Source organism: Cavia porcellus, unplaced genomic scaffold, assembly GCF_034190915.1.
Source record: "Cavia porcellus strain 051 isolate PalLab524CR breed Dunkin Hartley unplaced genomic scaffold, mCavPor4.1 scaffold_9, whole genome shotgun sequence".
Lineage (NCBI taxonomy): Eukaryota > Metazoa > Chordata > Mammalia > Rodentia > Caviidae > Cavia > Cavia porcellus.
The window spans coordinates 8003175-8025106 of NW_026947492.1; positions in this window are offsets into that span (position 1 = coordinate 8003175).

Genomic DNA, 21932 nt, shown 5'->3' on the forward strand with positions numbered 1-21932 from the left:
CAGATTTTGTGAAACGTACAATCCTGGGTACCTCAGGGTACGGATGACAAGCCCCCAGCGAGTGGAACCCTTCTTTGCTGCCCCCACTCAGAGGACAGTAAAGAGGGTCACCTGACCAACTCACGGGGCACTTGTGAACTCTGCAAGACAGTCCATTTCAGGAACTAAATCTCAGTCCTAGCTTTGAACTAGAATTTATTACTTAATACCTGTGTGCTCTGATATCAGTTCTCATTGTGGCGAAATATACATCATAGAAAATTTACCACTGTAATCATTCTTAACAAGATAGCTCGTTGATATTAGGTACATTCAGAGTGCAGTGCAACCATCACCTCTATTCATCTCCGGGATTTTTTATCTTCCTAAACTGAAACTCTGTACACATGGCGTGCTGCCCGTCTCACTGTCCCCAGCCTCTGGCAGGCACCATTCCAGTTTTTGTCTTACGATTTTCACTGCCCTAGGTGCCTCATGTGTGGGGAATCACATAGTATCGGTCTTTTTCGTGACTGGCTTATTTCCCATCCAGAACCACACTGCCCACGCTGTCCTGGGCTTGCAAACCTGTCTATTCCATTCCTTAGACAAAGGTTCCTTAACACTTTCATATCTTCTTAGAGTTAATATTTGAGAATTCCAAGTTGACCAAATTGAAGCTTCCAGGTCATGCTCCGGGAAGCAAAGGTGTTAGTCATCATTGTCAGATATGAGCTGAGATGGAGGTCAGAGCTCCCAGCAAAGTGGCAAACCACACTCGGGAAGATTTCTCAGCTTTATCTTGGGAGTCAGGAGAGTCTGTGGTGTCTGAGCTAAGTTCTGCTGGTAGTAATAGTAATAATAGTAATAATAACATTCTTCTTATTCTGCGCTTGCTATGAGATCAGTAGCAACAGAGACACATTTCCCCCTCCACCTTCCTTGCCCTTCACTGAGTCTCTCAGTCTTGAACTTCCTGGGTGAGGAGGGATGCTTGGAATTAGGTTTTCCTCATTCCCATCTGCTGGCAGCAGAGATGGGGCCTGTGTGTTTAAAGTGCCCTAGCAGCCACCCAAGGCCACTTCCCTAAGGGTCTGTAAGCGTTGTGTGAAACTTAAGAGGATGCTTGCCATTCATCTGCCAGCCCGAGGGGTCACAGGCTCGCAGATGGTGCAGCACGGGTGAGGGCAAAGGGCAAGGCAAAGAATGTCAAGTGGAAAATCAGAAGAGTCTAAATAAGGCACGATTGTTTGCTCTCCATGTCTTCTTTTGATCTCCCAAAAGGATCACAACCCTACAATAAGCACTCCAGCCTTGTGTAAATAATCACCAGACTTCAACCGCCTCTTTGGCCTGTTCTCCTGACTCCTGAGATGGAAAATGCAGGTATATTCCTGAGAAGTGTCACGGCTAGGAGCAGGAAAGGACACCCACAACTTAGATGATGAGACACTGAGTGAGAGGCCATAAGGTGCTGGGTGGGAAATGGGAGTAAATGGTCCAGAACTGGCTTCCCTGGGAAGGGAGACCACAGGAGAGAGTCGAGTTTCCAAGCAGTGCAGAGGCAGGAGCAGGTAAAGACAATCTCAGCTGGGCGCAGATGGCCACAGGACGCTGGAAGCCCAGGTCTGAGTTCTGGAGCTTTATTTCCTTTGCCTCAGCTGCATGTTCCTAAAAAGGTGGCAGTTGTACGAGGCATCTCCCAACTCAGACATGAGTCACGCAGACTTATTTTAAGTCCTGACCTCTTCCCAGGAAGGGAACCCGACATGGAAAGCCACGTGCTGTGAAGCAATCGTGGCCCCCGGCCAAGGGAAACAGAGGCGCCTGCGACTTGCTGACAACCCCCTTCTTTGAAGCCCAGTATGAGCAGAGGCTGGAACAGCTGTGGACCTCTCACTCTCTCCCTGGTGGGGCAGGATGGTGTAGCGTGCGGTGCCAGCAGCTCATAGCCGTTGGCAGTGCCACCGAAGCCTGAGAAGGGGCAGGAGGCAGGGAGAGGCGGCTCCGCTGTTTTCACTTTCTGGGGCTCTGGACTTGTTGACACAGTGCATTGACTCCTCCCAAGAGGCTGTGTGATCCTTTGGGGACAGAGGGACAGAGATGATATGAGAGCTCGTGCTCACTCTGCCAAATGTATTTAAGTTTTTTAATCATTCATATCCCCATTTCCATACCCAGCCACACTTAAAAGGGATTCTGGGGAAATCTAAAAGCTTTTCTGATTGCCCAGGCATATCTAGCATCTTCATAAAATGTTCTTTCTCAACTGGCCTCTCAGAATCCGAGGCTTCAACACTTATGAAGAAAAACTAATAGTTCCAGCTGGTAGTCATTGAAAAGTCACTTAATATTTCTCAGTGCAAGGAGCTGTACTTAATGGGACACAATGTTTTTTCCCAAGCAGTTGAGAAAAAAAAAAAAAAAACTCTTGACATCGTATTAATAATGTCAAGTTTTATTGGCTCTCTCATTTGACATGATATTAAACTTTTCAGACTCTATCTCGACTGAGGTAAAAGGTTGTTAAAATGCGAACAGATAGGAGCATTACAAGAGTGTGCCATGGAAGAAGCGTCTGTTCTGGCGAGGACGGAGAGCACAAAGGACTGTGGCGTGGATCTTGATAGAGCAGTCTTACCTTGTGGACCAGCACTCAGGGGGTAAGCATCATCCAGGAGTGTCTTCCTGCTGAGATGCTGGTGTAGACCTCAAAGGGGCGGGTGGCAACCCAGGGAATTACATGCTGTTGATTGTCAGTGTCTCTATTTTAAGATGGAAAACAGGATGAGCATTCATGTGATTCACCCAAGTAGGTTACAGACCCAGGAGTCACACTCAAGTAAGGATTATGGGATGAGATTATGTACTCAGCACCCTTCAAGACAGTGGAAGCCACTATGCAAATGCGTAATGTCACTTGCGCAAAGGTTAGGAACCCCAGCCTGGCCTGCAGACCTCTGCCCACCCCAGGAACTCCTCCTCGTCCATCCTGTTCACCTTGGGGCCCAACAGGCAAGCAAGCAGGAGCAATCCGACCAGCATTCAGCACTGACTTTGCCTGTCAGGCACAAAACCGTAAATAACATATTTTAAGCAAAGAACACCCCAGCAATCCAATAATGCATGTCTAAAGCTATTTGATGTTGGAGAGTTACAGTAATACTTTTATGCTTTGTTTAAAGAAATTGTTTGCAGCATATTTGTAGTGAAATCACTCCAAAGAGTTTATTTTGGATGATTGATTTATAGGAATCCAGCTCCCATACCCAGAGGATGACACTTAAATCATATCTTCTTTTCATTTATAATAAGGAACAAAATGATCATATTTTGACAAGTCTGATCATTTTGGGGGCTGAGCAGGTTCCCTCGGTGGGCTCAGTCTATAGCTCACAGAACTGATGGAATATTATTACGTCTCATTAAAATCAGCTGCAGCTGCTTCGGCTGGCTGCCCCAAAGAAAACAAAGCTATTGGAGATTTTCCCTGCAGTTGTCAGGATATCTACTGATTTTAAAGAAGGGCATGGCTGGAACTCTCTGTAGTTGTGACTCCCAAAGCCTATCTTCTTCGGGTTTGAACTTAGTGGATTTCCCCTCATCCTGCCATGTGACCTTCGCAAACTTTCCCTGTTAATCCTTCACATTGGTGCTGCTGTAGCCTCTGACCTTTGATCCCATGGAGGCCTCATCACATTCCCAGCCCTAATGGGAATCTTCATGACCGAGGCTTAGACAGGAGGGCAGCATTTGCAGTTTGGGCACTACCTACCCTCTGGCTAAACCAAACAAGTCCGTTCTGTAGCTTGCACTGCTTTCTAGATCTTCGGCTGGGGCCCACGCTGCCCCTGTAACCGCCCCAGACTCTGCTCAGCTGTATTTGCTTGTGCTTGTCTTCTGAGCTGGGCTCTGGGCTGCACTAAGCAAGGGCTCCATTCGGCCTTTTGCCCTTATGGACAAGCCTGCGTTGCTCTCCAGCAAATCATCAGGCCTCTTCTGTTGATCTCCCCCTCTGGCAGGAGCCCAGCCCTACACGCTCCCACTTGGAGAGAAGAGTTCAGTCTGTGACAGCCACACAGTGAGAAGACCAGGAAAGTTCCCCCGGAACAAAACCTTCCCAAGTTCTCGGGGTCCGGAGCAGTCTGTGTGAGAGTAGGACGGTGAAAGAGCTTTCTTCTCTCATCCTCCTCTTTCATCTTCCCTGTCCCCTCCCCTTGACTTATCTTTTTTCCTCTCTGTCCCCAGCCCCCTCTTTCAATTCATATCAAGAACAGCCAATTTAGCGGGCAGCCATACGGCTAGCTTCAGCAGAAGTCCCTGGGATCAGTGGCTGTAGGGAATGGCACAGCCAGAAGGAGAATCAAAGATGAAACAAGCATTTGGATCTTACTGAAACTGAAGCTTAGCACCCTCGATGCATTATTCATGTTTGACATTGTCACCCTCTTCTTTAACACTCTCCACTGAGCTACAACAGAGCCCTGGATCTGAGTGACTTTGAAACACTTTGCCCTATGACACTGATCGATCCTCTGCTCTGCAAATGGCCCAGACAGGGCCATGTTCTGGCCTGGCTCAGTGACAGCTTCAGGCCAGAAGCTGGGCACAAACCCTGTACCACACTCCTTTGCAAGACACTTCAAGCCACGAGGAACTATTCTCTGTACTCTTGATTCCTGAACCAAATGTGCAAAATCTTAAGCAACTGGACTCTTGACTGCTTTAAATTATAAATTATTGACCTCAGGCAAATGATCGGATTTGTCCAAGCCTAGGTGTGGTATCCTTAAGATTCAGCATTCATGGTGACTTTCTTATAGGAATGCTGTTAGGACTGAGTTAATTAGTGTACGAGAAAACACTTTAGAAGTGCACAGTGCTACACTAACATAAAAGCAATGAAGACAGGATGAAAGGTGTTGGACGTTCACAATGCCCTGGCTGATATACTCTGGGAACTTGTTCATTTAATCCTCACAAAATCCCTGGGAGGGCAATACCAGTATTTGAAGAAAATCTCCTTCTTAACAGGAAATCAGGAGCTCAAAGTGAGCTCGGGATGTCCAGAGCTGAGATTGCAATCCAGCTCTACCTTTTCCTTCTCATTCTGCAGATTTCCATTTCAGACCAGGAAGCAATTAGGTTCTAGCTTTGCACACAAACCCAAGTACTGATTTGTCAGCTTGACTTTCATGCCTGGAACACCTGTACTTGGGCTATTTGGGTGTCTCGTTCTCTGCTACTCTATTTTTATTAATTTTTTTGTTGACCTGAATGAACGGGTCAATGACTATTTTGCAAGGCTCCCTGGAAAGTTTGGCACTTAGCTTGGATTTCCCAAAAAAGGGGCCTTTGATGCCTCCGCTATGGATCCCAGAGCCAAGCTTTCATCCTCATCCATTTTCTTTAGAGATTATCTAAGGGTCCACCTCCTTGGCAGTAGTAAGTTGTCTCCAAAAGCCAGCACAGAACTTCAGGAGACCAAAATATAGAGGGAAGAAGAAGCAGAAAGTGCAACTCTTTGATGGGAGCCAATGAGAGATCTTTCCAGAGGATTATGGTGACATGACACTTCAATTCTCAGCCCTCCTCACAGGGTTGAGTTGAGAATAATTATACAGGGCAGGCTGGCTCAAAGAGGCGGTAAGCTGGCTAAAGCTCTTAGAAGGCAGTCTGATGACACTGTTATGTATCTATCCTAGGGCTCAGGATGCAGTTGGGCTGGGTATTAGCTGATTATCTGATCCTGTCAGCAGAGAGCTTTCAGAGAGTCCAAAGCACTAGCCCCCAGATTTCCTGGGGGAGACACTAGGCTCAGACACCTGCAGGGAGTCCTCGGGAGTCCTCCTAGGACAGTGTCCTGGGTGCCTTCTCTGTCTTGCAGGCTCTGCAATGCAGAGCTCTGCATGTCTCGCAGCCACCACAAAGTGATGGGAGAGGAGGCGACAGGTGTCCATGAGCTTCCTCCGTATTGCACTGGACACACAGGTCCTCTCTCCCGGGAGGACCAGTTTCAGCTGCAAAAAAGCTTTTCTACTTCAACCTTTCTGGGTAGAAGGTAACGGGCAGAAGGATAAGACAGAAGGGATCGGAAAGAGCCACTTCTGTGAGAGTTCAAGGTCCAAGGCAGGAAGTTGGGTAGGTATCTTTGGTGACCATTCTTTCTAACAAGTGCAGGTTCAAGCAGCAGCGAGACAGACTAAACTTAGACATAAAGAAGGATGGATCTGATTGAAGGTATGTCAGATGCATGCACCTCATCACTGTGTACATTTATTATTTACTGTTCTAAGAAAGTTTTAAACTTTTCTCAATCCCTCTGACCACCCTATGAGAGAGGTATGAGAATCAGATTTTCACTTTTTAGCTGAGAAAGTCAAGGTGCAAATAATTGACAGACCTGACCTCTGGTTAGCGCTAGAAGGGGACGCAACCAGCACGTAGGACTGATGCCAGGGCCTGGGCTCTGAATCGCTGCCTTCCCACCATGTCCCCAGGAAAAGCTAAGAAAGGCTGGGACAGTGCGTTCAGGCCAGGCAGGTGTGTGGACTGACCCTGGCTCTGATGTGGCTCTCTGTGTTTCCCTCCTAGCCAGGTTCTCTATGTTCTATTTCTCTTGCAAGCCAGGGGAGGGTGATGAGAATAGGGCTTCTCATGGGACGTAGGACCGCCCAGGGGGCGCCTTCAAATCTGTTTTGCTCTCTGCGCAGACTCTGACACCCAGTCCGAGGGGGGTCATCACCTTTTCCATAGATCCTCTGTCCAGAGCTGAATTATCTTGCACAAGTAGTACCCACCAAGGCCCACAGCTCTGGCCCTCCTGGGTTTCCTTTGCAGCTTAGCAGGTTTTAATCTGCCCACCAGGTCTTGTCAGTTTCAAGAGCCCCCCTGACCTTTTAAAAAACATTTCCTATGTTATCAGAATTATTTCCTAATTCATTCCCTTCTGTCCATGAATATCTAAATCCTATTTGAGTTAATGCCCTTCATTTTCATTTATAAAGACAGATACACAATAATTATTTCCTATCTGTGTGGTTTCCTTATCTCTTGTCCTAATAATGCCTTTGGCAGATGAACATTTCCATCCCTTGAAACAGCTTCAGTGTTTGTTTTTTCACTCTTTAAAGAAGAAAAATAAAATACTTCCTTGGGCCTTGTCTCCTCTCCCCGTTCCCCTTCAGCCTTAGCTCTCCTCCCTGTGCGCCGCCTTTTTCCCTGGCTGTCCCTCCTCTCCTCATGCCCTACCCTGCTCACTGCCTAGGCTTCACCTGCCACGCCAGTGCTTCTGATTTTCCTGTTGGCCGCCATCCCTCTGCAGCCTTGCATCTGAATTTCATCAGCCCCCGAGTCTGCCTTTGAGCTCAGGTCCCCCCAGCTAGTAAAATTGGTTTGGATGAGCAGATGCAGGCTCAAAAAGAAACATTCTTTGGTTTCCCTCTCATGAAAACCAGTGAGCAGAGAATTCACAGCTCCCTTCTCTGGCTATCTCTTTGAAGTATTTGATTGAAAGGAGAAGGGATGGAGAGGAATCGGGGGATAGCGGTGGGAATTAGGATTCCAAGCTTAACCAGCAGCTCTGAAAAGAGGAACCCAGCCTCCCAGACATCATATCTGTCCTTGTCACCTGGGTAGGGGCAAGACTGACTGTTTTTCTTCGTTTTTTTTTTTTTTGTTGTTGTTTTGTTTTGCTGTTTTAAACCCAGTCAGGTCTTCTATACCCTCCTTCCTTTTATTTTGAGATAAAACTGGACACACAATTTGAATCTGAGGCTGGGAGAAAGTCATGAATAGAATCTGCTGACTTTAAGGGAACCAATTCTGTTCCCAGCAAATATATGTTCAAATTCAATGGTCATTGCCAACTGCATACTTCTATATGCTAATCATATAAATGTCCCATTTACTTCTCATGAGAATCCCATGATCCAGATACTATTGCTTTATTATTGTGCCAATGGGGAAACTGAGGCCCAGGGAGCCTGAGTAACTTACTGACTTACCCAACAGGGGTGCAGCTGGGCCTTGAACCCAGGACTTCCTGCACGCCTCTCATTTTCCCACGCCCAGACCATCATGAGGAAGCACGTGTGTAACTCCTCTAGCTTTAAAGTCTTCGTCAAGGTCAGGAAGGAACTCTGAAGAGCTCCTCTGTGAAGATATCCAATGGATGTACCCATGTCCTTTTATCACTGGTAGAGAAAGCAGATATGAAGAACGGAGGGGAAAAAAAATGTTTGAAGCTTCATGCCCTGGAGAGAAGTGAGGCTTATAAATGGGGAACTTGGAGTATCTCTGTATCAAATCCCTCCATTTTATTGTCAAGGATACTGAGACCCAGGAAGGAGGCAGGACTTACACTTGTCACAGCTAAGCCTCACTGGTGAAGCCACGGCCCTCAGGGACCTCTGCTTCATCCTCTGGAGAAAGATGTGGAAATACCTGGTGGTCACCCTAAGAGATCAAGAAATTGTTGTTTCCCTGGGCAAGCCACGGGGACGAACTGACTTAGGAAGGCTGGCAATGGCCAGAGGCTTCGCCGTACATGAGCAGCCATGAAGATAACACTTTCGGACCTGAAACTACCAAAGGAGTTTGACTCTGAGGCTCTAGCTCCTAAGAGAGATGCCCATTGTGGTTAGTGGGTGGGGCTGGCCAGCTGTAGTCTTTTTTTGTGGCTTTTAGCAGGGCGGGGGGCCGGGGAGGGGCCCTGTCTTAGGGGACCAGCATGATCTTGATTGCTCATATATTACTGGGGCTCAGTGACATACATGGGGTCTTACAAAGTACCATAATGTAATCTTTGTGCAGTTCAGGCCAGAGGGCAGGAAGGCTGATGTCAACAAAAAAGGTCTCATAGCTGAAGGCTATTTGCAAAACAACGTTAACTGAACCACTGTTTCACAGAGCGGGGCACCGGAACCCAAAGACTGGCCAGCTGAGACAACATCATCCAGTTAATGTTTGAAAAGCAATAAGGAGCCTTCCTGTCCCTTTGTTCTGAGATGCTATTATAAGAACTATCTCCTGATCCTCTAGGAAGTGCCTCTAGATAATTACATATAGGTAATTAGCAAAGAGAAGCACACTGAACTTCTAAAAACCATTTAATTGGTTTTATATGGAGCCGGGAAGGAATGAGATTCCAGGACAATAATGGTTTGGCAGCTTGTGGGTTGCTAGGGATGGAGCAGATACGGTGGGTTTTGAAGTGATCTGAACTTCAGTTACTTTAATAGGGGGTCAGGATTTCGGAGGAGAGAAGGAAAGCAAAAGGGCTTGGGGAGTAGAGTGGTGACCCTCAGTGTGTCTTCCTAGATGTAGATGAAATCTACAGCATCACATTTTTCTTGATGGCTATTCCAGAGCGAAGCAGATGGGGCACAGTGCAGAGGGAACAAAACAGCCTAGCAATCACCAGAGCCGGGTTCGGGTCTATGGCTGCTTCCCAGAGCTTCGGTTTCTGGTCTGTTAAAATAAGGGTGTTGACCTCTCCAGTCCTTCATTGATTCACACGCTATTATCATGAGTTTTGTCAGATGTTTAGATCTTTTTCTTTCAACCAGCTTACTTTTAAAATTGGTTCTCACTGTAAAACACCATCCATACAATTTGGGCTTAGGATGGAAGCCATTCTTCCTGTGAAGCATATTAAAACCAACTTAACTGCTCATTTTCTGTGAGCTCCTCTGTGTACCACTTCAAATTACCTTTTACATCACCCTCTGAGGGGCTCTGGGCCAACTGATTGCAGTCCCCCCACTCCCCACTTTGTGTGAGGTATGACGCAGGGGATTTCCTTCCTTTTCCTTTCTAATGGAGGACAGACTTGTAGAAGCTCTGAGCCCCAGCTGGGAAGGGAAAAATGATCTGCATGTTTTACTGATGCTGAAGCCGGACTCAGAGAGGAATGGCGCGGTCATTGTTAATTGCAGCCAATTACTTTACTGGGCGGTGCTGGTAAGGACAGCGACTTGCTAGAGTTGGCTTGGAAGGAATTACCACACTGGTAAATAATTTTGACTCCAATAATTTTTAATGCTAAAATTTGCTACAAGTGCTTAAGAGAATTAAAGGAAAAAAAACCCAGTGGCTCTATTAGAGCTTAATAAAGCAGATTTGTAATTAATAACCTCCTAGTCACACCTGTAATTTTGAGCATGAAGAAGTAGTAACATTTACTGTATATTCTCTTTCTTTCTTGTTCTGAAAGGTAGAATTATTTCTCGCCAGTCCCCTGCGGCCTGAAGACACCCACTGATTGTAGCCTCAGTTGTTTGAAGAGGACTTAGAATTCCCACCCATCACTTAGGGTACAAAAATCCACCACAGTGGGATTTGCTCTGTGTGTCTCCAGCTGGGCTTTCTCATTTCTTCTGCCTCTTTTCCTGGCCATGGAAGAATGATGTGTTTCTTCTCTTGTGACTCTACTTCAGTTCCATCATCTATAAAATGAATATGAATTGAAATAGCCTAAAACTGTCACTGTGTGTGTATAAGTATACAAATGTGTGTTCATATACAAATACATCTATATGTAAGCTGTGGCTACATCTTTAGGCAAATACTGATACTTACTTTAAATATTTATTATCTACCCCTACTTATTAAGTACCTACTAAATACTGCCATTCAGTTTATTCAGCCCATCAAACCATCTTAGCCAGTGATTCATGTTAACAAATATTTATCAAGTACAACTCGGAAGATGCAAAAAAGGTGAAGTAAGACGTTCCTGCCCTTTAAGACTCATCTTTTGTTTTTAAATCAAAAATATTTTGACAAGCAATCGTAGGATAATAAAATAACAATACAACTCATCAAAGCCAGTGCTACCACAAATGATGCAGATTGGAAACACTCAAAGAAATATCCATTTTAAGAATTCAAAGGAGGGAAGAGATGTCTGAACAGAATGGTGGGTGCAGCTCATTATTTCAGAAGTGTCTGTCCACCATGGTGGTGGCTCCAAGGCAGAATCATCATGGCGGGAGGGAATGACGGAAGAAACCGGCTTAACTCAGAGCATCCCGGAAATAGAGAGCAAGTGAGCAGAGGAAGGGGCCAAGGACCGGATCCAGCCCCCAAAGGCATGCCCCCATGACCCGCCCAGACACACCTCGAGGTGTGCTTTATGATCTGCTAGGCATTTCTCAAGGCAATCAAGTTGACAATTAAGATTAACCACCACATCAACTATCTATTTAATAGGAGACTTTTGGCAAATCTTGTGACCTCCTTGGTCCCTAGTGTGTTCCTATGGAAAATGGAATTGACTTAATTGTGCCTAATTTTATCATTCAGTGAAATGCAGACCAAGAATTCAGTATTGGAGACAGGTGAAAGCCTGAACGACCTTGCACTGACCTTGTCTGAGAGTCTCACAGCGACTGTTCTACATCGGAAAGCAACGTCTACTGTGAACTCAAGCCCATAGCCTAAAGGGCTGATCGGAAATCTCTTTCTCTGGACTGGAAGAAACACAGTCTCACCGTATCTTGCCAACAACTGCCTGTGGCAAATTCAGTAGCCTGCTTGATACAGCATTTGAAGGAAATTTTTTTTCATGAAAACAAAAGTTTTTGCTTAATTATTCAGCACACTCATGCATTTAAAGATACTGTCCACTCTCTAACTAGCTGTCGTTTTAACAAAGCTTCTTGGCTTCTGAGGAGTCTGGCCCCCATTGTCTAAGGCTTCCATATAAAGAACTTTGGGCCGGGCGTAATCCCAGCTGTCCCGGGGTTTAGAGAGAAGTGTCCCTAGGCAGAAAGAGGCGTCTGAACTGACTTTCCACGGGGACAGGAGGAGGTTCATCACAGCTCCCCAGGGGCTGGTGTGGGCAGAGTGTGGACAGGGATTAAACACTGAGACAAGGGCATTTTCCCTGCTATAGATGGTGAAATTTTAAGAGATCAGAAAAGTCTTTCTGTGCACCGTCTTTGATGCTGTTTTATTTATCCATTTATCTAGCATCCACTCATCTTGCCATCCATTCAATTCATATTCATTTTCCATTCTGTGCCCTCTGTTCTAGGACCTGAGACCCTTATGTCCAGCGAAGAATCAGTATAGGACAATCGCCAGAGGAAATAAGGAATTTTTCTAATTGACAAGAGGAAATGTTGCAGTTTTTGTCTTGTTCAATTCATTTTACGTTTTCTTTGGCTCAGGTATGAAAGATATCATGCCTTTATGAGGAATCAGATCTCAAATCTTAGAAGAAGGCAGAATCATGTCAGTTCAGCCCAGGCCTCGATCAGCAACAGGATTTGGATAATTGAAAACACTACTTATTCAAACAATAGCCCCCTTAAATGCCAGAGTTACAGCATTTAGTGCACTCACCACTTAATATTCCAGCCTACTTCTCCAGCCCCTCCTTGAAAATGTTGGCAACAGCAATACCAAAATAAAGTGAAACCACTTAAGTTAGAATTACACATCATGCCTGAGTGAAGCTCGATTTGGGAAGGGACTGTCACTTTGGCTGTGATTCAGAAGGCCTTTCTGCCTCAGTTTACCTTCTCTAGGGTGCTTTTTCCCTTCCATCAGACCTGGAGACCTGAGTGTTGTCTGGACTACAGAAGGCAGGTCCAGCTTACTGAGCAGTTGATTCCCATTACTGGAATAAGACAGTAAGAGCAGAGCCGTATTAAGAAAGAGCTCAAGCCATGCATGGTGGTGCATGCCTATAATCCCAGTGTTTGGAAGGTTGAGGCAGAATTGTGAGTTTGAGAACATTCTGGACCACACAGCAATTTCAAGATCAACCTGGACTACATAGTGAAGCCCTGCCTCAAACAAAACAAAGCAAAACAAAACAAAGAATTTAAGTCGGCATCCAAGTGGACTTTCTGACTATTAAGCCCCCCAAAGAGTTTGAGGCTATAGTCTTTGATTTGTTCATCTGTAAGATTGGGATATTATCTATCTTGGGATAAGTTAGAATGATAGAACTTAGAGAAATAATATATAGGAGGGTGTTGAGCATAGTGGCCGTAATACACACTTAGTATGTGTGGCCTGGATCTGAATCTGACTCCTGAGAAGAGAGGATGATTTCTCAAAGAGCACAGCCTCCATGCAGGCTCCTAAGAATGTTCTGGCCAATGGAATGTTGCCTTTCAGTGATTCCCTTCATGACAGTCCATCTTGCAAATGGCCTCACTGATATTGACTTTAAAAACAAAATGATTATCTTGAGCCCCTTTAGAAAACATAATAAAACCCCACCGAAGACCAAAGCGATCATTTCTCTCAGAGCCCATAATTTGCCCATGTCAGGAGCTGGAGGTCTCCAGTGTTATTGGCAGTGAGGCCTAGACATAAACTATGGCTTCCAAGCATGTAGGAGGAAACAAGTTTCATCTGTTAGCAATAAATGTCTTACTTCTGTATTGTTAGTTCTCTCCTTCCCAAGTCCCTCTTCCTTTTGACATCAAAGTCAAGAGGGCAGGGATTCTCCATTTCTGCTGAGGAGGAAGGAGTAGAGGCTAGATGAGCATCACAGCAGAGAAAACTTGAAGGAGACCCGGGCAAGAAGTGAGGGAGGGAAAGCGGGACTGAAGGCCTTCACCAGCTGTTTGCAGAATTGCAGAAATTAGGCGCCACCGTCTACCTAGCACAGGTGTGTCAAGATGCCCTTGGAATACTCATTCCAAATCCAAGATTTATCAGAGCCATGCTAAGAAACGCTGTCAGGTGTAACCTAAGAAGCTGCCGAGTGTGACGGGGTCCAGGCAGCCCCTTAAAAGGGTGGCTTTCATTCCTGCTGCCATTTGGCAAAGGGACACACTGGGCTGGGAAAGTCATCAGACAAGCGGGGTCAGGAAAATGGCAACTGTGGTTCCCTAGTGGCCGGACAGCTTCTCAGTGTGGATAAACAGAAGTGGAGATGGATCAAGGGTGAGGGTCACCTCCCTAGGAGGCCGACAAGGCCAGCTGCCCTCTGGCATGAGTGATGCTGGTGTGATTGGCCTTGTTTTCAGGATGAGGGTGGGAACAGCAGGATGCAGGAAGGAGGCCCCAACAGGGGCAAGAAAGGGATGACTGCGGCCCAGCAGCTTCCGCTGGACGGCTGGGGACTGCTAGCTCTGGGCAGGTCTGCCTGGTGCTACTACTGTGCCAAACGGAGCCGAGCGGTTGGCTTTAAAAAAGCAAACCCACTTACTCATTTGCATATGGTTTTCGCTTCTCATTTACATGTGATTCACTTAATGTCAGACGCACACAACTTCCCAGCTTCTGCTTCTGCCCCGCCTCACCAAGCACCCTGCTCTCCTCCCTTTCTCAGTACCCCTCTTCACCAGCCCTGTGGGTTTCTTGCTTGTTCTTTGTTCTCTAACAGAGTAGAAGGACACAGGCCTTGGTCCCGGATGAACCTGCCCTCTCACCTGGCCTCCTCCACTGATCTTTTTTCTTTTCTTTGTTTCTTTTTCTCCTCCTCTTTTCTTTCTTTTTTTATTTTTATTTTTGAATGTACCAGGGACTGAACCAAGGGCCTTGGACGTGCTGGCAAGCAATCTACTACTGAGCTTACCTCATCCCTTTAAAATTCTTATTTGAAAACAGGGTCTTACTAAGTTGCCCAGGGTAGACCCGAACTTGTGATGCTCCTGCCTCAGCGTCTGGGTAGCTGGGATTACAGATGTATGGCCCCATTCTCGGGCTCTTACCTGTATTTTTTTGTATTTGTACCGGTAGCAGGGATCGAACTCACGACCACACGCTTGCAAGGCAGGTGCCCCTCTTATCTGTATTTTGAGCTTCTGCAAACCTCCTACAGCTCTTTCACCTATGAGTAAAATGGGAACAATAGGAATTATGTCTCAGAGAATTTATTTGAAGGCTAAATTAAAGTCTGAAAGCCACAAGCTGATCCTGCCCTGGTCTCCGCCCTTTCTCAAGGCCCTTCTCATAGGTGCAGGAAAACCTGTGGCTCTGGAATTCCTGGTGGTCCTTTTTGTAGAACTGATGGGTAAGCCAGTTGCCTCTCACACCCTCCTCTTCATGGTCACGCTGCGTCCAGAGCCGCAGAAGGGAAAGGGACCATGCCAGCCCCCGGCTCCTTACTGGTATTTTCCAGTGTCCTGGACGCAGGCTTTTCTACTTCTCTTCTCGGTGTCTGAGCCGAGGGTGCCCTGCTCCCTAATCCCTGGCGGCCCTGCTTCCTCTGCAGTTTCTCTCACGCCTCACGTCTGCCTGATTCCAAAAGCCTGGCTGCAGCACAAATCTCTGGCTCCACCGGTGTCTCGATGTGGTGACGGCTTGTGCCAACCTGTCTAGGACACCAGGGTCGCTGCAGAGATCCTCTTGTTTCCGGATCTGGAGGACATCCTGCTCCTCTCTAAGAACTGGCTTCAGAGTTTGTATTGTGGGGTTACTCAGGCAAGGAAAGCTGTTAATTGGCCCCTTGAGATTCTTAGGTGTTACTTCTGTAAGACTCCATTTTTGCTTTTCCTTTCTTTGCTTTGCTTTGCTTCTCTTTTCTTCTGTCTTTCTTTCCTTCCTCCTCCTCCTCCTCCTTCTCCTCCTCTTCCTCCTCCTCCACTACCACTATACACCCCAGAGGGCCTTGAACTTGTGCTGATCTTCCTGCCTCAGCCTCTGGGGAGCTGGAAATGCAGCCATGTGCCACCTTTTTTTCTCCTTTCCAAGGGAAGGCAAGGCCTTACATTGTAAAGAAATACTAACAGTCTCAGTCAGTAGCATTTGCTATGTGCCAAGCACTGTTGCAAGCACCTGTACATATGATCTCCTTTAATCCTCTGGACGTGTCTCTGGGATAGATAACGTTATCATTCTCATTGTTCAGATGATAACTGCAGCTTGTCCACAGGTCTCACGGACAGCAAGGGTGGAGAGAGGACTCAGCCTGCTCCCAAGTCCATCCCATAACCCTTTGTCATAGGATCGGCATAGGGAGATGTGTCCAGAGTGAAAAGTAGTGATTCTCAAAGCTTTGCAAGTTTGGGCTAAGCAAGAGCAGACACAGTGTAGTGGAGGATTAGGTGAGGAATCAGGCAGAACTTCCAGATTCAGTTAACCGCAGGGTTGGACCTAGCACCTTTATGGAATAGACACCTAGTAGCAATGGCAGCTCTGTTAGAGGTCTGAAAAACACCCTGTGCCTCTCAGTGGAGGAGACCGTGGTGTCAGCAAGTGAGGAGCTGGGGCTGGGGAGAGGACTTTGGGCAGGCGATCAGAGAGTGCATCAACCAAAAAATACGTTTTGAGAATTCCTGTTACAATAACCATCTGCGGTGCTGTGGTTAAATCCAGGGCCCTTGTACTACACCGTATCTGTGGTCCCTTTTATTTTTTATTTTGAGGATCTCGCTAAGTTGCCCAGGCTGGGCTCAAAGTTGGAATTCTCCTGCCTCAACATCCCAGGCTGCTGGATTATTGGTATGTCCCATCACACCTAGTTTTTTGAGTATTTTGCACAAAGTATTTTAGTAAGGCATCGAAGAGGATAGGCCAGTCCATGTCGGGGCCCAGTAGGGGCTAAGAAGACTGCACAGCTCTGGGGTTTGGGCAGATAGCCTCTGTTCTTTCCTCTTGTGCCTACCATGATGTAGGCACATTGTCCATCTAGCTTGTCTCGGGTCTAAGAGGGCTCCCCGTGGTCTGAAGTGCCCTGTCATTTGGATTATTTGGATGACATTCAGATAGTCTAAGATGGCTTTCTGCTCGGGGTTTGGGCCAAACCCTGTCCCTGGCCAGTCATGAGGTCTCCTCCCTACTCCTTTGACCAGTGCATCCGAATCTTGTTTTTCAGGTCACAAGGAAGTTTAGCCTTGGTTCTGGTTCTTTCTGACCTGCTTTTGGATCATAAATTTACCAGAGTCATTTACTCATGTAGTTACTAGTTCACACATTTTCCAAATACTCAGTTACTGTCTCATGTGTGACAAGCCCCATGACAAGCCCAGGGACATGGAGATGAAAGAGTTCTCTCTGTTCTGCTCTCAAGGGTCCACTGTCTAGTGGGGGAGACGGACAACCTCAGAACAGCTTGTGCCATGTCCCCAGACCCATCCTGGCTTAAGGGGACAACTTAGGAAATCTGTCCTTTGGTCAGCCCCCCCCCCATTGTGTATTTCTAGTATGGCTATATTTTTCATCCATTGTACAATTAATTAATTAATTGCATTTTATTTTATATTCTGGGAGTTTGCGTGTTTTTGAAGGCAAACATGCAAATATATGCAAATCGGCACACACATTTATGCAAAGACAACATGGAAATGTGTCCCCAGATTTGCTGGGAAAAAATCTAGAGGCCTCAGCCAGTCCCTCAGCAGGCTGCCTGTCCCCAGGCCTGTCCTGTCTTCCCTTTTGTTTGCGTTCTTAATCTGCGCTGGGCTCTCTGCCTGGCCACTCTGAGGTCAGTAATGCAGGTGGGCAGGCGACAGGCTGGCCATCCATTATCCTGAAACCTCTCAGCTTCCCAAGCCCCAGAAAACTCCCTCACTCCCTGTAATCGGCTTTCATTTGAAACAATCAAGAGATTTCCCACCACTTTCCCCATGACCAGGCCTCACACCAGACGCTGAGTTTCAGGTTTGGAGCTTGACTTGCTGAAGGGACTTAATGGAGGAGGTTGGCAATGTCTGCTTGTGGTTATTGAAAAATAAGCCCAAACCATTTTCTTGAACGTCTTCTGTGTGCATAGCCTTGGTTCCCCAGAGAGCTGGGAGACAATGGTGAGGGCTGGGGGAAGCTAGGACGGGGAGGCCTGCACAAGCTCCGAGGCTTTGCAAGGTGGGCTGCCCTGAAGGTGTCACGGTGATAAACAGCCTGTCTCTGTGCTGGACAGCAAACCTCACGGAAGCCTCACGGTGGGAGGAGGAGTTGTAAGGGCAGAGGCTGAGAGCCAGCGCAAGTGGAGATCAGCCTCAGCCTTTGCAATGTCATCAGGGAGCACAAGCTGGACAAAGCAAGCTCCTGGTTCCTCCAGAGTAGAAAGAACACCACGGGGAGGGCTGAGCCGGAGGAGAAGCCGGTCACTTCTTATATAACTATGCCTGGCCAGGAGCCCCAGGACAGGGTACCATGTCCAGGTCTGCGTGTAGGCACGTGCAAGCACACGTGCTATCAGGTTGCCAACTGTGGCCAGACATTGGAGACAAAATACAAGCTGAAGGCTGCCTGAAGGACTGAATTTAGGCTGGATGTGAGAACTTCCGGAGCGTGGGCGTTGTGAGATACTAGAACAGGTGACTAAGAGAGGATGCAAAAATCTCCTTCCCTTGGAGAGTCTGAAACAAATCTGAGACCCATTTGTTGTGTGGGAGAGAGGCACAGCTCTGTCTGGAGATAGGAGGATGGACTGGATGACTTCTGGAAGTCCAGGGAGACCTTCCCAAGCGCATTTATGAACAGTGGCAACTTGCCCGCCTATGTGTGGCCATTTCCAAAGACAGAGCGTTTAGTTTAGTTTTTCCTCTCTCTTTCTCTCCCTCCTTCTCATGAGGGTCTCAGCAGATCAGTAGGTGAAGAGTCTCCTCTGGTATGATTTGCAGCTTTGTGGCACCCAAGCACAGGCGTACTGTCTGGGCCCTCTCCCTGTCCTGGAGCAGCTCTCCTCCGGGCCAGCAGCCCTGGGCAGCCTTGTTGCCATTCCGGCCAGAGCCTGGAGCTCGGCCCTCTGCAGGGGCACAGGGCAGTGTGCTGGTGAGCAAGCATGTCAGAGCGGCTCTGGCGTTTCCCTAGAACAATTCAAATTGCTTTTTTTACACCTCACTGCACTATGCCAACCCTGATTCACATTATTTGTGCTCTCGCTAAGTGTACATTATCTGATCCGTCACCCTGTAAAATGCTGCAAGAGGAATCTGTGGCTCCTGTCTACTGCTGACTGTGGGTCAGGCACAGAAGTCTCTGTACAAATATTTTTGCAAAATGGGAAGGAAGAAATAGACCTAATGTCACGGACAACAACAGCCCACCGTGGCTATGGGTTGGGATACAGAGTCCCTGTCTCCTGCACCAGGAAAGCTGGTGGTCCTGGAAAAGCCTGCTCAACCAGAAAGCCTCGGAACCTTTCCTCCCTTGGCCTCCTTTCTCTATCCCATTCTTTAACAGAAAGAGACAAGCAGGAGGGGAAATCAAGCTTTGAACCCAGCTCTGCAGATTTCCTGTGACTGATACTCAGGATCTGCAGAGAGCTGGGGATGCGGGGCACTGAGAGAGAGCAGGAGGAACAATCTGTCCTGGTGCTGTCTCAGCCTCTCTGCGGGTAAATGGAGCTCTCTGTCCTGCTTGGCCTAAGGTACTCTGAAAATTGATCAAAAGCCCTGGAATCTTCCCATTCTGGACCAACTAAGTGCTTTGCTCACCAACCCCTAGCAGTAACCAATCCATAAATATTCTAAAGAAATTAGAAAATGGATGATTGACACTTTTGACCAGATACAAGGAATGGTCAAAATATAAGGCAAATATTTAAAGACGCATCGTGGAAGACACAGTGCCATCGACCTCCCTCAAAATCCTCCCCGTCCCTTGAACACACTTATCCCATCAGTGCTGCTGCTTTCTAAAGCAGTTCTGGAAGTCTTCTCTTACGAATGTCTTTATGAGGTGTGATCAAATATATAGCGGGTATCGCTGCTGAATGCCATCCAACTGGAAAAGCAAGCTAGTAAAAATATTATGATGTGTCCCTATTCACCTTATTCGCTGGAAATCAAAAGAGTTCTGGCTCTTTCTCAAACTCAGAATGACCATGACAGGTAAATATTTTAAATTCATCCAGGACGTTGAGGCTGCCATGACCATGTAACTAAAGACTCGAAGAAGAACTTTCAGAACTGTTTCAAAAAGTGGTAAGAACCCTGGGCTGAGTATATTTGAAGGCAGGGGAGGATTTTCAGGGGGCTTAGTGGCATTGTGTCTTTTACTGTAATAATTTTTTTTTTGTCTTTTTCATTTTTATCGGTATCAGGGATTGAACTCATGACCGCCTGCTTGCAAGGCAGGTACTTATGCTGCTGAGCTAAATCCCCAGCCCCTACTGTAATAATTTTTGAAACTTAAACATTCACTGTATTCATTGACAACACCTCAGGTCATTCCACACTTTTGCTCATCTCCCCTATAAATCTGGATAATGGGACACTTCGGTAGTTTTTGTCCTTAGAGATTTTTGTCTGAAATGGTCACTGGAGTTTTGGTGGTTCATCCCAAGGAAGATCAAGATCTTTTTTCTGAGTGGAAACTGCTAGGATCTTCTGCGGTTTGGAAGAAAGCCCCTGTCTAAATCTGGAAGTGCATCCCTCTCTCTGCAGGAGAGCTTCAGATTCATTTTCATGCTCAAAACAAATGTCTGTCTCTGCAGGAGTCGGGGGTTCCCATACCATCTCATCTCCAGCTTCGTCCACAGCATGCACTCGCAGGATGCCCGGGGAATGTAAGTCTATTCTAGGCAGAGTCTGTGGGATAGAGGAAGCAAAACAAGAAAAAGACCAGGTCCCTGCCCTGGGGTTGCTTATGATCTGGCTGGATTGACAAATAGCTATCTTCGCCAGCTGTTCCCGATTTGGCTCCAGCCCCAGGGCTCCTGAAGGACATTTTGCAGCAGTGAAGCCCAGGGGTCGGCCAGCTGAGAACCACATTTCCCTTCTATGGCAGGAGCCAGCAGCTTCCACATGGGAGCTCACATCTCAATGAAAACAAGAAATCTGATGCCTCGCTGACAACTCATTTTTTCCACCTTCATTCCGGGGAAAGGGGACTTTGTGTTCCAGCTGCCATATTGTAGCCGCAACCCCTGATGCACCATCAATTAAAAACAGCAATAATTATGCATGGGAAAAAGTCACAGATAATAGGCTTCCATTAGATTAAGTAGTTATATGAATAAAAAAAAAATAAAACCTATACTTCGGCTAATTAAACCCACTCACCATCTGATTAAGATGTGTTGTGAGACCATGGAAAAGTACCAACCACTAACTGTAAGTAATCCGACACAGATGGGAATTAATAGTGTATTCTCTGGCTTAGAGATAATGGATCTCCATAGAGGTTAATCAAAATCATTAATAAGCATCAACAGGATGAAGAGTTCCAAGCAGCTGGTGCCTAATGTTAAGGTCAGGCCAGGCCAAGCTCCAGTGAAAATGGCCTCCCAGTTCCCCTTCTCCTTACAGGACTGAGAGGCTAAGGAGGAAAGACACACTAACTACCGGATGCTTCCTCACTGGAGGCTCTCCTGCTCTTCCACACCTGCCATCTGGGCTCACGGGAGCAGAAAAGGAACCGCTGCGACCCACCCAGAGAACATGGCGGAGAAACAGGGCCGCTCCATTTGGTGGTCACTCCGCCCCATCACGGTGGCTCGGGGGTAACTGGGGGCCAAAGTCTCAAAGTCTGGGGCTCTGTGAAGGCAGCATGCCCATTCTTGGTACTCTCCTGCAGGCTGTGGTTTGGGTTGCCGTGGGAACCAGGCCTCTCTAGGGCGGTGGTAGTGGGGCGAAGGGCCAGAGTGTGGCCTGGTTGGCTTCATCTAAGGCTTTGCTCTGCGGCTGTGAATCAAAGGCAGACTACAGCGATGCTGCCTGGGAAGAGTGGCCGTAGGAAGAACCAGGGGCCGCCCGTCCACTGCGGACGAGTGAGGCCAGAGCCCGGGGGCAGGAGCGTGTCCAGCGCCCATTCAGCAGCTCCTCTAGAGCGGGCTCTGTCCTTCCAGCAGCTGTGAGGAGAGCACCGGGGCCTGCCTTCTAATTACTACTAATTAGGTGAATGCTGAGAAGTCGCTCTCCCTTCCCCTTCCCTCCCTCCGCCCAAACAGGCAATGGGAGAGACACACAGAGAGGTCAAAGAGAGACTTTTGCAAATGGAGACAGGCGGGATGACATGGTGTGAATACCAAGCAGCCACTGCCCTAGGAGAGGGCAGCTGGCCTTCTGCGAGCCAGCATGGCCAGCTTCCGGAGAGGA